The sequence below is a fragment of the Mustelus asterias genome, chromosome 16, assembly GCF_964213995.1.
Source record: "Mustelus asterias chromosome 16, sMusAst1.hap1.1, whole genome shotgun sequence".
NCBI lineage: Eukaryota > Metazoa > Chordata > Chondrichthyes > Carcharhiniformes > Triakidae > Mustelus > Mustelus asterias.
The window spans coordinates 50370367-50387760 of record NC_135816.1 but is presented as its reverse complement, the minus strand read 5'-3'; the positions used below and the strand labels follow the sequence as shown (position 1 = coordinate 50387760).

Genomic DNA, 17394 nt, shown 5'->3' with positions numbered 1-17394 from the left:
TAGGTAAGTGGGTAGAATGGGGTAAAGGGTTGGGGTGGGTAACCAGGCCAGGTGCCAGGAGGGTACTCTCGGATAAGAGTTTTTGGGAGGGAGGGTACACATGGGAGGGGTTCAATACTCTAGTAGACCAGAAGTTAGAAGTGCTTTTAATTCTTATAACTTTGCCTGGGCAACTATTTCTGTATGACGATCAGAGTCATCTGAAGACTCATGATTTCAAAATCAGAGTTTTGGATGATTCCCAGTGCAGGATAAATGCCCCAGAGGTATTTGAACTCCCCAGGCAACTGCCCGGCAATTCTTACTCAGAGTTCCGGTGGGTGGGGGTCTCAGCTAATCTTTGGGGTACCTACAGAGTATGATGCTCTGGAGATCAGACTTTATGGGTCAGTGCTAATGCCTACAAAGTTCTCTTTTAATATTGGCTTCAGTTGTAGTAGGGTTGGCATTTGAATGAGCAGCTTAGTATATTATGCATACTGACTTCCCCGAACATTTTCTCTAACAGATTTTCCTCCACGTTATTCAGAAACATCGCACCCTCTGACTCTCTGAGATCGGTTATTATCGAGATGAAATCTCTTACATTACATGGCTGGGATAAATCTCCAAATAGGTTTTTGTCTCACTTAAGCATGCCCCTTTGACAAACGTTTAAAATGCATCAAGTTTTCTATCAAGCATAAATATGCTTAAACAATCTAGATATGATGCATACTCTGATGGGAACAACCAATCTCAAATTCAAGTGGTTCATCCAGTTCATTGTTTTTAAATCTGCCATCTTTAAAAAGTAGCTTCTGGTTTTAAGTTATTAAAATTGGAACTGAAGTCCTCATTCTATTTGCTTATTTGCTCATGACTGAAGGGGTATTTCCTAAACTTTTTCACTTGTAAAGAAAGAAAAATAATCCCTTTGCGCATATCTTCAGCATCTCTCATGGTGAAGTAAAAAAAATGAATCAGAGAGAGGGAGTCATGTTGCCTATGGAGACATCTACAGGTGGGGCTTTGCCAGATCTTCTAGTTGAAGAACTGCCCAGCTTTTGAGTGGCCTATCTAGAAACTGATCAGATGTACAACAGTCACAATCAGCCCTTCTCTGTATTGTGATGTATAGGTATTAGCTGTTATGGTCCAACATAGAATCATAGAATCCCTACAGTACAGAAAGAGGCCATTTGGCCCATCGAGTCTGTACTGAACACAATTCCACCCAGGCCCTACCCCCATAACCCCACACATTTTCCCTACTAATCCCCCTGACACTAGGGTCAATTTAGGCAATTACATATTGACTGTAAAGATTAAACACAGAGGCCTCAGAACCAGAAAACAAATGGAAAAACATGAAAGAAAGTATCCAAAAGAAATATTGCCAAAGCGGAAAGGAAAAAAAAGAGACAAGGAGTGAATGACAGATTAAATCCTAGCAATAATGCCATAAAGAGAAAATAAACCCACCTGAGTATGATGAGATTGAAGAGAAATTAAAGAACACAGGCTAAAGAGAAATGGTATAATGAGATGTCTGATGTGGTATTAGAGCTGCAAAGGAATCACAAAATGAGAATTACGCACCAGGAAGTGAAATCTTCGACAGATAAAGAAAGGGATAACAACAGATAGTGGGTGCAGAAGAGGCACAGATGGTAAAAAAATTGTTTGAAAGGGATGCAGTAGCAAAAAGATGGACAGATGTGAATTGTACAATGGTCCAAAGTAAAGCATTCTTCAAGATTTGGTGGCAAACGATGGGCCACGCATGATGATATCAGAGGTATAGAATGCTTTGAAATTGACAAGTACAGGAAAAATCCTGGCATGGATGAAGTAAGAACAGAATATCTAAAAGCCCTTGGAGAAACAGATTTAGAAGCTATCACAATATTTACTGAAGGATGCATTCCCAAGAAACCTAACGCAACAGACAGTAATTTATAACTATCAGCTTACCCAATCAAACTGATCTTGAAAATCATAATAGAAAATTAAGTTAGCACAGTTCTGGCACATCAATATTTCTAATTGTACTATTTTTCCATTCCTGGTGGACCCAGGTTCAATTCCCAGCTTGGGTCACCGTCTGTGTGGAGTTTGCATGTTCTCCCAGTATCTGCGTGGGTTTCCTTTGGGTGGCCCGGTTTCCTTAGACAGTCCGAAAGCTGTGCTGGTTAGGTGGATTGGCCATGTTAAATTCTCCCTCAGTGTTCCCGAACAGGCGCGGGAGTGTGACAAGTAGGGGGTTTTCACAGTAACTTCTTCATAGCAGTGTTAATGTAAGCCTACTTGTGACACTAATTAATAAACTGCACCTTAGTAATGTCACTTGCAACTGGAGGTCAACTTTCGCCTTTACGGTGATGATACCAAGCTCTTCTCTCAACCCACTGGCTACTGACTCAGCATCTCTTATCAATTCTTGGATGAAGCACAAGTTTCATCAGGAAAATCAACACCATTGCCTTTGGTCCCAGTTACAGATCCTGCCCCCTCACCAGCCAAGCTACACCCTTTAGGCTGAACCCTGGCCATTCTTGAATCCTCACTGACTCTGGACTGGGCATCCTATCGATCATCAGCACTGCTTTATTGATACCATTGAACCACTGGCTCAGGTAGAGGCAGAGACAGGCCACTCAGCCATTGAAAAACCTTATGCAGTTCCTTTAATTTTGAAATAAATATAAAAAAGTCACTTATTAGAAGCTGAACTACCATCCACTTATTAGAAAATGGGTAACCAGCTGCCATTTGGCCAAGGAATCAGACCTGCACTGATTATCAAATTAGAACACAACAGAAGAAATGTAGCTACAACTGATAAATAAAATATTATAAGCATACAGGATTTAGGTGGCAGGAATTTAACACAATTGAAATGAAATTGTTGCATGTAAGAAAGGATATAATTGCATGAGGAACAGTTCAGAGAAGGTTCGCTCAACTGATTCCTGGGGCAAACTGCTTGTCTTATGAGAGACAGGTAAGACCTGATGGTATTGTTTGGCAGTGCAGGGATGTCGGGCTGAATGGCCTAGCTCTGCTCCCAATTCTTAAATGTTCTTGTGAGAAAGCTTGGATTGAACTATACTCGAGCATTAGGACAAATTAGGACAAATAACCTTTCAATCAGGTAAGACCTGTCTCCATTAGTATTTAGAAGATTGAGAGGTGATCTTATTGAAACATACAAGGTCCTGAGGGCACTTGACAGAGTGGATGCTGAGAGAATGTTTTCCCTTCTGGGACAAGTCTAGAACTCGGCTTTAAAGACAAGATTTTAAAATTGAGAGGTGAAGATCTATTTTTCTCTCAGAGGGTCGTTAATCTATGGAATTCCTATCCCCAGAAAGCAGTGCAGGCTGGGTTACTGAATATATTCAAGGCATAGTCAGATAGAATTTTGACCAACAAGGGCGTTCAAGGGCTTTTGGTGGTGGTGGGGGTGCAGGAAGTGAGAGGATTCAGGGGCAGGGGAAGGTAGGGTACAGACAGGAAAGTAGAGTTGAGGCCACAATCAGGTCAGCCATGATGGTATTGATTGGCAGTGCAGGGATGTCGGGCTGAATGGCCTAGCTCTGCTCCCAATTCTTAAATGTTCTTGTGAGAAAGCTTGGATTGAACTATACTCGAGCATTAGGACAAATAACCTTTCAATTGGTCATGCCCAATAAGATCTAAATACTTTGAGGCACATGGTAGGTAGCTCCCTCATCTCAATCAGAAGCTTGTGGGTCAAGCTTCCACCCAAGATCCAGACACTAAAAATCAGGTCTTACACTTGTGCAAAAATCAGAATATTGCATTGCTGGAAAACCTATCCTTCAGCCCCTACTCTCCACACAAACAGTTTAGATGGATGGTAAAGAGCTCGTGTAACAACTCAAATAACAGCAGGTAGCATTGCCCAGGGTCCTGATCAACATTTCTCCTGAAACAAATGTCACCATTTTGCATAAATTGCCAAGAGGCAGTAGTAATAATCGCAGACATTTGGGGAGGCGATGGCCTGGTGGTATTATCGCTAGACTATTAATCCAGAAACGCAACTAATATTCTGGGGATCCGGGTTCAAATCCCACCATGGCAGTTGGTGGAATTTGAATTCAATTTAAAAATCTGGAATTAAGAATCCACTGATGACCATAAAGCCATTGTTAATTGTCGGAAAAAAACCATCTGGTTCACTAATGTCCTTTAGGGAAATAAATCTGCCATCCTTATCTGGTCTGGCCTATATGTGACTCCAGGGTCCCAGCAATGTGGTTGACTTTCAGCTGCCCTCTGAACAAGAGCATCTTGGGATGGGCAATACATGCTGGCTGGCCAGCAACACCCATGTCCCTCGAATGAATAAAAAAAACATTTACTGAGAGATTCTGGCAAGCGTCCATGTTACCAAATGTTCCTGGCTGGAGAAACAAATCTAACACTGCCCTAGTGTTTTACCTTCAGTTATATCTTCCTGTGAAAATATTCAAGCCAAGAACATTCAGTAATGTTGATTGAGTTTTGGACATGGACCAGTACAAGTTAATATTTTACTTTATTACCACAGTCTGATCGCTGTACTTTGATGACATGTATTGCAGATACCTGCATTCTTCACTTTCATATAGACCTAATCATTTGGGTGCCAAATTCAAAGTCATTCTTTTCAGAGCAGTTAATCATTTTAGATCCAACTCCAACAATCATTTCAGTTAATGCATTTGACCTAGTTAATTTGACAGTTTTATATAGGGATAAAATGTCTTATCAATCTGACAGCACGTCAGTAGAAAAATCAATGATTAAAGCAAGTTAGCAATGGACAATTAACCATGAAATAAGTTCAACCTGGACGATTATACATATAAGATTACAGAGCACTTCAGTAAGTGTACATTAATAGAATTATGACTTTCTTGAGATTATGAGTTTTTCAGCGTAAAAGATCTAACGCATTCACAGAATAATCCTCCAGTTTAGTAATTGTATCTTGCATCTTTTATGCTGAGTGATAACATGAGATTGTGAATTTATGGTTGACTATACTCAAGTAGCAAGATTAGCAATGTCAAGTTACAAATCTTGCAAACATTTGCAAATTTCCCTTTTATATAGGTCTGAAATTTGGATTTGTAATGATGGCAAAATTCTCAGCACTCACTGCCATTGTAATATCCAGTGAACTGCAATTTCTGACATCTACTCATGTGGTTAAAAGTGGAAGTTTAGAAGTTAACAGCCATTTATGTCTTCATAGATGCAATCAGTACAGAACCAGTGAATTAATATTAAGTTCATTTTTGTTCTTTTTGCATTATTTTCACAGTTAAAAACATTGTTTTATCAGGTGTTACTGAGTTTCTAAACTTCTGAACAACCTCTTTGGCCCTGAAAAACTAATTTTACAAGCATGGTGTCTCATTCTCTCAGAATATTAATTAAAACAAAAAATAAAAATCATATGATATTTCAGTTCATAACTTTAACCAATGTGTATGTCTAAACCTGTGTTTTACTTTTTCTTTGCAATGGTCAAAGTATGAATTATAAGCCCTGTTTTGCAGTCTGTGAAAATTCTTCAACCTGATTGGCGCATCACTATTGATGGATGCCAGAGATTGGACCAAGTATAAAGCCACATCAGAATAGAGCTTTTTTCTTGCAAGGTCAGTAGTGAGTGCTGTCCCTTTGCCACTGATCACGGAAGCCAGGTCTATATGTGTAGTGACACAAATCAGTAAAGGAAATACAAACAGAAACATTCCTGCCACCGTTCCCCCCCCTTCAAAAGAAAACACTAATCGTAAAGGTATAAATGTGATAACTCAAAATTATACTGACAAAAGGCACGGGTGATAAAATCAATCTTCATAATAGAGATATATGTAACTCCTTATGCTTGTTGGAAAGCAGAGGACCTGGATTGAAGACAACAGTCAGTAATGCAGAAAGAACCTGGGATTAGCTTACTTTCTAGATAATCCTAGAGAAGTTAATGCCTCATGATTACATAAAACCAGTTTACAAGTAGTTACTATTGTTATATTAGGTGAACACAGCAGCCAATATAGGTTCACTTAGATCTCTTGACCAACACTTTGATTATTAATTCATTCTGTTATTTGATCCTGTTGGTTAAATACCAATGACTTTTCCCTGCCATAAATACCTAAACCAACAAAACAGGTCATTTGGGACATTGGTTAATGGTCATCCAATAATGCAAGAGACCCTCATAATGCCTTGACTTTGTGCCAAGTCCTGGTATCAGACTTGAAATCACAATCTTCTGAGCCAAGAGCTCTACCAACTGAACCAAGCTGACACGCACCTTTAGCATCTAGTTACAGGAAGAAAAGTTTAATTATGGCTTAATTGGGTTTACTGGGACACAGTAAGGTAGTTCATTTTGACGCACTAACAAGTTTTACATATCACAAGAAATTCAATTACAAACCAGCTTACTTACTGAAATTATCAAAACATGGCAGTTGTATATACCATACACAGTAAAAGTTGGCTGCAGTCATCACAAGGTGGCAATACCATATTAGAACTGTAGCTGGTTATGGTGGGGTTGCTGCCTCAGTTTAAAATTAGTTTTAATATTCAAATGTTAAAATGAATTCAGTAGGTTACAACTGTATTTTAATTTAATCAAAAAATAATGCTCTAACCAGATTACAGAACCTCTAAGCAGCAGCACTGGGGCAGCCTTGGCTTGATGTGGAGATGCCGGCGTTGGACTGGGGTGAACACAGTAAGAAGTTTCACAACACCAGGTTAAAGTCCAACAGGTTTATCTGGTAGCAAATACCTTAAGCTTTCGGAGCGCTGCTCCTTCATCAGATGGAGTGGAAATGTGCTCTCAAACAGTGCACAGAGTAGCACAGCCTTGGCTCCCAGTGCTGTGGGTCCACCCCATTTATACTGCAGGCTGTTTTCGTCATACCCATGGCAATAGGCAAACAGCTGGACACACCCAATGCTTGACAGTCACAAATTTATTTTATGTTTACTAAACCTTTATTAATAGCTGAAATGATCCATATGGAACTGCGCTTGGGAAGTGCATTCTTGGCTGTACATCCCATCTGCCACCAGCAAAATTAATTCTGTTGCTACTCTGGATATTGCGGCCTCATGAGAAGCTGACAGAAAATATTGCTTCAGGTGGGTCCAGCACCCCTCAAGAGACAGAAACACCACCTTATTAGCTTACTATTCTGAACCAGGCGTCCAAGCATGACCCTGCTACCTTGTCTTCTTGCATCATTCTGGTCCACTGTTTGGAAAAAAATTAATCAAAAGATTACCTTGTTACATTTTATCTAACATTTCGGTTGCAAAATTCCCAAAACGTTAGCAAATGATTAAGAATATTTCAAGGGGAATCATAGCAACAGATATGCAAGATAAATTTACAGTAAACCGCAAGATTGGCAAAATAATATATATATTGTGAGATTATATCCTTTGATGGGGGGGGGCGGGGGAAGTGGTGTTGTTGGTTATCTTATTTAGCTAGATATGCATGCGGATTAAGTTAACGCCATCACACTGGCTTTGATTTTCATTCTGGGTAACGTGGACTTGGGATCTGCCTTCCCACCCTACCCAGAGTTAAAAACAGATCTCACCACTTGCCGCAATTCAGAAAATAATTGCCAAGAGAACTTGGGCCAAGAACTCGAGAAAAAGAATATCCTTTAATGGCAAGATTCTCTCTTACACATGCAACTGCAAAAAATTAAAGACTGAAGTTATTTGATTAAAACATATCAAAAACAGAACTTCAAAGATTTGCAGAATTCATATATTCTATAAACTAATCGAAAGGTTGAAAACTCTTCCACCATCCCAACAGAAAATATTGGTCTAGCCTGATTTTGTGAAGCCACGATCAGTTGTCTTTTACAGTACTAAACAACAGATGCTTTGATGGCACATACTTACATTCTTTTGGATTACACAAATGTTGTGGCATTAATAGGACATTAGCAGGTCTGAAAATTTAAAAAATGGTAACGATAAGGGTGAACCTGTCTACCATGACAATATTAAGAAAATTAGCAATACAATAATTGAATTAAACATATAATTTGGAGCAACATAAAGTTATTAGCTCAGCTGGTAACATTCTCTCTGTTGAGTCATGAGATTTTAAAAAATTTATAAAGTTTATTTATTAGTGTCACCCGTAGGTTTACATTAACACTGCAATGAAGTTACTTTGAAAATCCCCTAGTCACCTGTTTGGGTACGCTGAGGGAGAATTTAGCATGGCCAATGCACCTAACCAGCACAGCTTTCAGACTGTGGGAGGAAACCAAGCACCTGGAGGAAACCCATGCAGACACAGGGAGAATGTGCAAAATCCACATAGATAGTGACCCAAGCCAGGAATCAAACCCAGATCCCTGATGCTGCGAGGCAACAGTACTAACTACTGTGCCACCATGCCGTCTAGGTACTAGGGCAGCAGAGTGGTTTGCACTGCTGCCTCACAGCACCAAGGACCCGGGTTCGATTCCAACCTTGGGTGAGAGTGTGGAGTTTGCACATTCCCTCTGTGCCTGCATGTGTTTCCACCGGTAACCTCCCACAGTCCAAAGATATGCAGGTTAGGTGAATTGGCCATACTAAATTGTCCCTTAAGTGCTCCAAGATGTGTAGGTTAGTGGGGAGTAGCAGTGTAAATATGTATCATTATGAGGATAGGGCCTGGGGAGGATGCTTCGTCGGAGAGTCGGTGCATGACTTCCTTCTGCATTGTAGGGATTTTATGATTCTAAACTCCATTCTCGACCATAAGCACAAAAATGAAGGCCAACTGTTCAGTGCAATACTGAGGGAGTGCTGTACTGTCAGAAGTGTTAAAGAGATCTTAAACCTAGACCCATCTGTCCAATCAGGTATATGCAAAAGATTTCATGGCCCTATTTCAAAGAAGGGCAGGGTAAATTATCCCCAGTGTGCTGGCCAATAGTTATCCCTCAAATTAACTTCACAAAAAAAATGATCTGATCACATTTCACTTATCTCAACTAGCCTGACTACTCTTCCAGGTTCAAGGCACACTCCAGGAAATGAGCACGCAAGAATCAAGGCTGATGTTCCAGTGCAGTAGAGGGAGTACTGCACCATTGGAGGTGCCATCGTTTGGATGGGACATTAAATTTGCCTGCTCAGGTGGACGTAAAAGATCCATCCCAAGGCACTATTTCAAAGGAGAGCAGGGGTTTTATCCCCAGTGCCCTGGCCAATATTTATCCTCAATCAACATGACAAAAATAGATTATCTGGTCATTATCAGATTGCGGTTTGAGGGTGTTTACTCTGCACACATTAACTGCCATGTTTCCTATATTACAACAGTCCCCACACTTCAAAAATACTTCAATGGCTGTAAAGTGACTATGCCGGTCATGGGGTCATGAAATGTGATAAAGACAGGTCTTTTTTTCTCTTGTATGTCTGTGCACAACAGAGCAGCCCTGCAAACATGGGCAACTGCTAGCCTTTGCAGAAAGTTACACCATGACCTTTCATCAGAGTTGGCCTTTTAGGCATTTCTTTTGTAAGTGAGTACACCAAGGCAACAGCTCCTCCCCTTAAATAAACGCCAATTGTATTAATATTATTTGTAAGATACAGTTCATACTGTAGGGACGTTATTCTCCATGACCAACAAGTATTCAGCTGACCAACAAGTATTCAGCTGAAACCAGACTCTTCCTAGAATAAAAATCACGTTTAAAATGCTTACTAAATATAAGTTTAGTACCATCCTATGGAAGACCAATAATTGCTATGCACCCCTTAAAAAATAAAAGCAACATTTGGGTTGCTATAATGTTTCGGTTATCTCAAGGGTGCATGCGACAACAAAACTGCAATACCTTGATGGAAACCTAGTATCGCCCCTGTTTTAAGTGTGTATTTAAAGAATCGTACTCTGCTCTAGCTTGTTCCTAACGTTCCCAAGATGGTAAAAGAACATAACTTGCATACCTAGTTTCAACTGACTTACAAAGGAAATGCCTAAAAGGCCAACTCTGACGAAAGGTAATCGACCTGAAAGGTTACCTCTCCCCACGGATGCTGCCACAACTGCTGAGTATTTGCAGCATTTTCGGTTTTGTTCAATTTTAAGATCCCCCCCCCCCCCCCACCCCAGTTAGTTTTAATTTCACAGAAGCCGGCACAAAGTTAGTTCGGAATGTCCATCTATTTTTTCTTTGAGAAGGAGCTGTAAACAACAACTATAGTAAGAAGTCTCACAACACCAGGTTAAAGTCCAACAGGTTTATTTGGTCGCAAATACCATAAGCTTTCGGAGCACTGCTCCTTCGTCAGATGGAGTGGATATCTGCTCTCAAACAGTGCACAGACACAGAAATCAAGTTACAGAATACTAATTAGAATGCGAATCTCTAAAGCCAGTCAGGTCTTAAAGGTACAGAATTGTCTGTACCTTAAGACCTGGCTGGCTTTAGAGATTCGCATTCTAATTAGTATTCTGTAACTTGATTCCTGTGTCTGTGCACTGTTTGAGAGCAGATATCCACTCCATCTGACGAAGGAGCAGTGCTCCGAAAGCTTATGGTATTTGCTACCAAATAAACCTGTTGGACTTTAACCTGGTGTTGTGAGACTTCTTACTGTGCTTACCCCAGTCCAACGCCGGCATCTCCACATCATAACAACAACTATGTCAGAGGTCGATTTCGTGCAGCATGCAATGGATGTTTCAAAAAACTTTTCCTCTTGAGCAGGTAACCTGCCACCTCACAAAGGAATCTACTGTTAAATGTCACAAGTCACCACCTCAGTGGTGTGGATCAGGGAGAAACCCAAATTGTCCTTAGCTTGCAATACAGCAGCCTCTGACAACAAGCAGAAATGTAACTCAATCTACTTTCAGAGCCACAGGAGTGGATTAGATCACATTTTAAAAAGAACACAATGAAACTGTTGAGTAATTTACAACATGGGAAACAGAAGGCGCGATCGCGGTGCTGCTCAGTCAATTCCATTGCAGCTAAATTGCTCTGCCTCGCTGCACAATGAACTCACTCACCTCAGTGCTGAGCCAGGCTCCTGGTTAGCAATGATCACACTGTAACAGGTAATCACACTCCAGCCTGGCCTGAAATGGAATGATAAATTGTAGCAATATTCCTTCCAGCTGATATCACCCAGCGGGCCATTGGCCACGTACGGCGCCCCCGCGCAACGTCAGCGCCACCGGGCCATTCCATTGGGCGTGGCTGAAGAGAGCCCGCCCCCCTGGCGCCGGTTCCGCCCTCTGATTGGCCAGAGCCCTGACCATGTGCTGCCAAGCGGACCTGTATGAGGCCTGCAGTGCTTGGCTCAGAGCCCGGCCCACTGACTGTCACTGTAACCGGTCTGCTTGTTCCTGCAGCACTGACTCCTCTGCTGCTACATGCACTGAGTGCCCGGAGATTTCTCCCCCCCTTTGTCATCTCTCTTCCGACTAAGATCAAGCCCAAGCAGTGCCTTATCTTGTCAGCTTTGGATCTTGTTTGTCCATTTTATGGGGACCTTGAATCGGATTCAATTTGAATTTGGTATTTTGGAACAAGCAAGGAATGGATTTGGGGTTGCCCGGTGGTGCATCCTGAGCGTTGGTTTTGTAATTTAAGGATGGAGTAAAAATTTTAAAAAACATTTCCTTAGCGATACTCTTAAGTGCACAATTTGTAGTACTTGAATCCTAACATGGAACTTGTATGCATGTCAGGAATTTGAGCACGCGTTTCCCACTAAGGACTTTTGCTCGGCTGTAAACCAATATCTTACCCAGTTACGTTAAGAAATCTGATCTGTTTGTCTGCATGCCATTATACGCTCAAAAACAAGTGTATATGTTTAAATGAGTTTTCAATCTGTTGCCAGTCATAAATATTGTTGAATCAATGTTGACAAATCTAGAAGGAACATTAAGAGTTTGGAGTCATTGCTACATTAGTAATAAAATTATCTTTGAAATTCTGGGGACTTATTCATCGTTGTTGCACAGAATTGAACATCAGCTCAGTCCTCCATTCCAGCAGTGACTACATACTTCATTTCATTGGCTGCAAAAGACTTTGAGAAAGTCCGGTGGTCATGAATAGCGCTATATAAATGCCAGTCTGTTTTGTATAAGGATTCATACAGGAGGCGACCATCTATTTCAGTCACTGACGTACAGTTTTTGATTTTGATTTGATTTATTGCCACATGTATTAACATACAGTGAAAAGTATTGTTTTGTACGTGCTATACAGACAAAACATACCATTCATAGAGAAGGAAACGAGAGAGTGCAGAATGTAGTGTTATAGCAAGAAATTGCATTAAAGCATTGTTAGAGAGTTTAAAAGAGTTAGAATGAAGTTTTAGAAGGATAGAACGAGTGTAAAAGATGGAATTAGAAGATATGCTGGGCACAGCTTGCAAGAAGTCGCCTCGCTCCGGCGCCATCTTGGATTGACACTGGAGTTTTAAAGATCACAGTCTTTGATTAAAGGGATACAATTTTGGATTTAGGCACACATAAAGTGGTCGGTCAGCTCTGGCCACTATGCTTACACAATGCATTTGTAAAGAGACCATATAATTTCCATGGGCAGATCACATTTACATTGAACCATCAGGCTACCAGCATTCACACCCTTTTGAGTAAAAATCAAATACACAAATTAACTCATAAATTAACAGCCTCTAATGTAACAAAAATCAAAAAATTCAACAGAAACTTATTAATTTCAAATGGCATTCCTGGGTCTGGAAGGTCTCAAATCATAGAGTCATAGAGGTTTACAGCATGGAAACAGGCCCTTCGGCCCAACTTGCCCATGCCGCTCTTTTTTCTTAAACCTCTAAGCTAGTCCCAATTGCCTGCATTTGGTCCATATCCCTCTATACCCATCTTACCCATGTAACTATCTAAAAGACAAAATTGTACCTGCCTTTACTACTACCTCTGGCAGTTTGTTCCAGACACTCACCATCCTCTGTGTGAAAAAATTGCCCCTCTGGTGACTTTTGTATCTCTCTCTCACCTTAAATCCATGTCCTCTAGTTTTAGACTCCCCTACCTTTTGGAAAAGATATTGACTAGCTGATTTATGCCCCTCATTATTTTATAGACCTCTATAAGATCACCCCTCAACCTTCTACGCTCCAGAGAAAGAAGTCCCAGTCTATTCAGCCTCTCCTTAAAAGTCAAACCATCAAGTCCCGGTAGCATCCTAGTAAATCTTTTCTGTATTCTTTCTAGTTTAATAATATCCTTTCTATAATAGGGTGACCAGAACTGTACACAGTATTCCAAGTGTGGCCTTACCAATGTCTTGTAGAACTTCAACAAGACGTCCCAACTCCTGCATTCAATGTTCTGACCAATGAAACCAAGCATGCTGAATGTCTTCTTCATCACTCTGTCCACTTGTGACTCCACTTTCAAGGAGCTATGAACATGTACCCCTAGATCTCTTTGCTCTGTAACTCTCCCCAATGCCCTACCATTAACTGAGTAAGTCCTGCCCTGGTTCAATCTACCAAAATGCATCACCTTGCATTTACCTAAATTAAACTCCATCTACCATTCGTCAGCCCACTGCCCCAATTGACCAAGTGTACTTGTGGACACTGCATGCTCTCTCTCCAGAGACACCTGGGCACAAACATAGCTGCGAAACAGAGGCAGATAGTGTTGAGCCAAGCAACCCCCTCAACCATCCACTACCTGGACATGCCAATGGTTTACATTGACCAGGCCCAGGAGCAGGCTAACAAAGAGATCGACCGTCCTGCCCATCTCCCCCTCCCTGCACACTGGGTGACCAAAGATCAGGAGTGTGGGGCTGAAGTGAAATAAAACTTCAAGATTGAAGCTCCCTCAAATAATAAAATAGGGGCTGCAATCTTGGGCAACCTAAGTATATGTAAAACATGGACTCCTCTAGACTGCAGAAAATACACGTGTCCTGGGAGTCCTAGAACGATTTTAGTCTCCTAGAGAAGAGCAGTGCTATGGGCCCAAGCTTAACTATTTTAAGTAAACAAGTTCTGAGTGAATTGAAATTTCACAAGAATGTCTTCAACAATACCATGGGTCATCCTTCCTCAATCTTCTACTACTGCTGATTTTCTTTTTTATTAATGCAGTACATAAACATTCAAGGGTCTATTTCTTCATGTTTTATACCATATATTTCTGCTTAATTGAATGAGGTGCTCTGTTGGGAGATGTATGGAGGGTCCCTAAACATTTTTGCTGCCCAAAACCTCAAGAATTCTGAAGTTGATTCTTTTTCTTTTAGGTTTCAGTCTCAACAGAGGCCTAAAATGAATTTTCCACTCCCAGTCTTCACAGTTGCCTCTTCCAATGTGGCAGCAGCTCTCTTGCTGGGCAGGGAGAATTCCAGCCTTAAAACCCATCCTTCTTATGAAGTGTAGCTGGAATGATTAGGCTTTCCAAGAAGCCAACTTGATTATTTGTTTCCTAAGAAATAAACCACAAATGAAGACACATAACTACAAGGAAGCCAATCTCCCTAAGGTGACTACAATGACACTTGTAGATTGTGGACCAGTTTCATATGAACAAATGGCCAGAAATATGTCCAGTCATATTTGCCAATCCTTATGCATTGGTGCATCGTCTGTCTGATTTCCCCCCCCCCTTTCCCAAGATCCTTTATATTTAAAAGTAAAGTAAAAGTTTATTTATTAGTCACAGGTAGGCTTACATTAACACTGCAATTAAGTTCCTGTGAAAATCCCCTAGTCACCACACTCCAGCGCCTGTTCGGGTACACTGAGGGAAAATTTAGCATGGCCAATGCACCTAACCAGCACGTCTTTCAGACTGTGGGCAGAAACCCATGCAGACGCAAGGAGAACATGCAGACTCTGCACAGACAGTGACCCAAGTTGGGAATCAAACTCTGGTCCCTAACACTGTGAGGCAGCAGTGCTAACCACTTCCAGTGGTTATGCTGAAGGGTCCACTTATGAAAAATTAACACATCTGTCCTCCTCAAAAATCCTACTTGACCTGCTGAATATTTCCAGCATGTTCTAGTTTTTTTCCCAGTAAATGTCAATCTGGCTACACTTGGGAGAAAGGGAAAACTCTTTTATACTAATGAAGATCTAATCACTGAAACTGAGATTAAATTATTTGTCTCTTTCTCAAGCTCCCCGCCAGTAATTTCATTATATAATTCCGCACAAAATAACTAACATTTATTTGCTTAACATTTAGATAAAAAAAGTAGAATGAGAACATTCAATAGAATGCAAACTTCAATCACTGGCAGCTTGTTTTTATCAGCTCTTTCCCCATAGCTGTTACCATTGTGAAAATAAAATCACTTTGTATGGATCACACAGAAGCCAGGTTGAAATTTAAATGAATCAAGTTTCATTAATATGAATGTATTGAGGTTGGGGGTGGTGGGGTGGGGAGGGGGAGTGGTGTGTGTGCTGGTGGTGCAGGGATGGGGCAATCTTAGGAGGAGGAAAGGAGGATAGGAGCAGAACCACACGCATTTAAGAGATGCTTTTACTGTCAACCCTCTCTGAGTGATAACACTCTCCACTCTGGGTCAGAAGGTTATGAGATCAGCACCCACTGGAGAGACTTGAACTTATTCAAGTTGCTGTTCCTTCATTCCAGTACTAGCATACTTCAGTACTGAGGAGTATTTCACTGTTTGAAACGCTGAGGTTTTGGATGAGACATTGAGACCCCCTCTGCCCTTGCAGTTGGAAGTAAGGATATTTAAAATGGACCAGGAGAGATGTCCTGATTAATATCTCTCCATCAACCAACACCTCGTTGCTGTTTGTGTGCAAGTCAGTTGCTCTATTTCCCTGCATTAGAACAGTGACTATGGACAAATTTTTACATTTTGATTCGGGATCCCAACAACAGGATTTAAAATGGGCCTCAATCCTTCAATACACTGGGAGCAGGCACTTGACAGTGATTTTTCCAGAATGGGCAATTCAGGATCAGAGGGCAGGTTTGTTGTCCAGTTAATGGTGGATGGTTTCTCAAGGCCCTCCATTATGGAAGAAACTGGGCCTGCCTTTGCAGGTAAGGGAAAGCAAGAATGCCTTCATGTTTTGGGGTCTTCTCAGTAATTAAAAAAATATATTAAAAAAGGCACCAGCTGCTTGGTCACCAACATGGAAGGAGAAACCCTCTAATGGGCTGCTCCGGTCAGAAAGGTGAGCAGGGTCTCGAAGTCTGCCTGGAGCACTGGACCCCTGGTCTGGTGCTGGGGGTCCGTGTCCAAACAGATGGCCTGTTCCTGACACATTCTGATAATTGGCCTTAATTAGCCATAAACCTACTTTAATTGGCTAGTCACTGCTTGTGGGCAGGTAGCCCTACCGCCGCTGCATTCCGCCTCCTGGAAAATGGGCCTCATATGGCTGCCACTATACTTACCCTATCTGAGGGCAAAAATCCTGCTCTAAGCTTCAAAAAAGCACTTCATCAACTGTAGTTTTGAGTGTGCTCAAGTTAGATGGGGGTGTTGTGTAAATGAAAAGGGATAGAAATTCGTCTGAGGCTCTAGTATAACAAAGCAGGCTGTATCACATAGACAGGCCATTGTACACAGTGCTTAATATTCAATTCAATTGCATATCTGTTGCTGCACAGATCCGACACCGCCCATTTTGCGCCACCACCCCAACTAAATTTCCAACTCATGTTTCTCCTTCAATTCTTCCTAATCATGCCAATGTCCCAAAGATAAAAGGACAGTGTTCTAATCCACTGTAACACCCAATATGCATCGCTCATATTTGTTAGCTTGTGGGAGACATATTTTCCTTCGATTGGCTATAAAGTATAACTTTATATCTACACACATTTATAGTTAACTATTGTGTGGTACTGCAGCTATTATACTCATGTTGGTTCCTCATTGCACTCAGTGATTTAATGTGTGAAATACATGAGGCATTTCAATACGGAAAGACATTATGGGTGGAATTCTCCCAAGCCCCTGCCAGCGGGTTCAATGTGCACCTGGGGGAGAGAATATGATGGCAGAAATCGGTTTCACACTGCTGTGAATTTACAGCAGGATCTTCTGCTGGTACCTGCAATGGGGGGTGGGGAGTTGGAAAACCCCCACCGGTTGGTGTGAATCTCATTTGCATCCTGGCAATGTGTGGATTTCGCTGCCATCACTGGTTTTCCACAGGTACAAGGGGCAAATGATTGCATACATGTGCCACTGAGACCTCCCTGGGATCAGACAGCGGCCCTTATAAACCAAAAGGGTTTTCTCTCTTTGAATGTAATCACCGGAAACAAATCCTTCAATGTTTGAGTAGGTGTGCTACTCAGGGAACTCTGAA

At 41.3% G+C, this 17394-nt stretch overlaps 1 protein-coding gene across 7 annotated transcripts in view; it reads right to left on the bottom strand.

Annotated features, from left to right (window-relative positions):
* Nucleotides 1-17394, bottom strand: part of slc26a2 (solute carrier family 26 member 2) — a 44556-nt gene that overhangs the window by 19564 nt on the left and 7598 nt on the right. Inside the window, exons 1-3 of one of the 7 annotated variants that reach the window (XM_078231098.1) lie at nt 11078-11207; nt 7951-8000; nt 7204-7279 (exon numbers count right to left, since the gene is read on the bottom strand). The exons of 2 other annotated variants lie outside the window; for them this stretch is intronic. The gene's annotated coding sequence lies outside the window, so the exon portion shown is untranslated. Of the gene's footprint in view, nt 1-1464; nt 1549-6463; nt 6557-7203; nt 7280-7950; nt 8001-11077; nt 11227-17394 lie in introns of those variants that run through there. 4 more of the 7 variants (XM_078231097.1, XM_078231096.1, XM_078231099.1 and 1 more) reach the window with 4 other exon arrangements.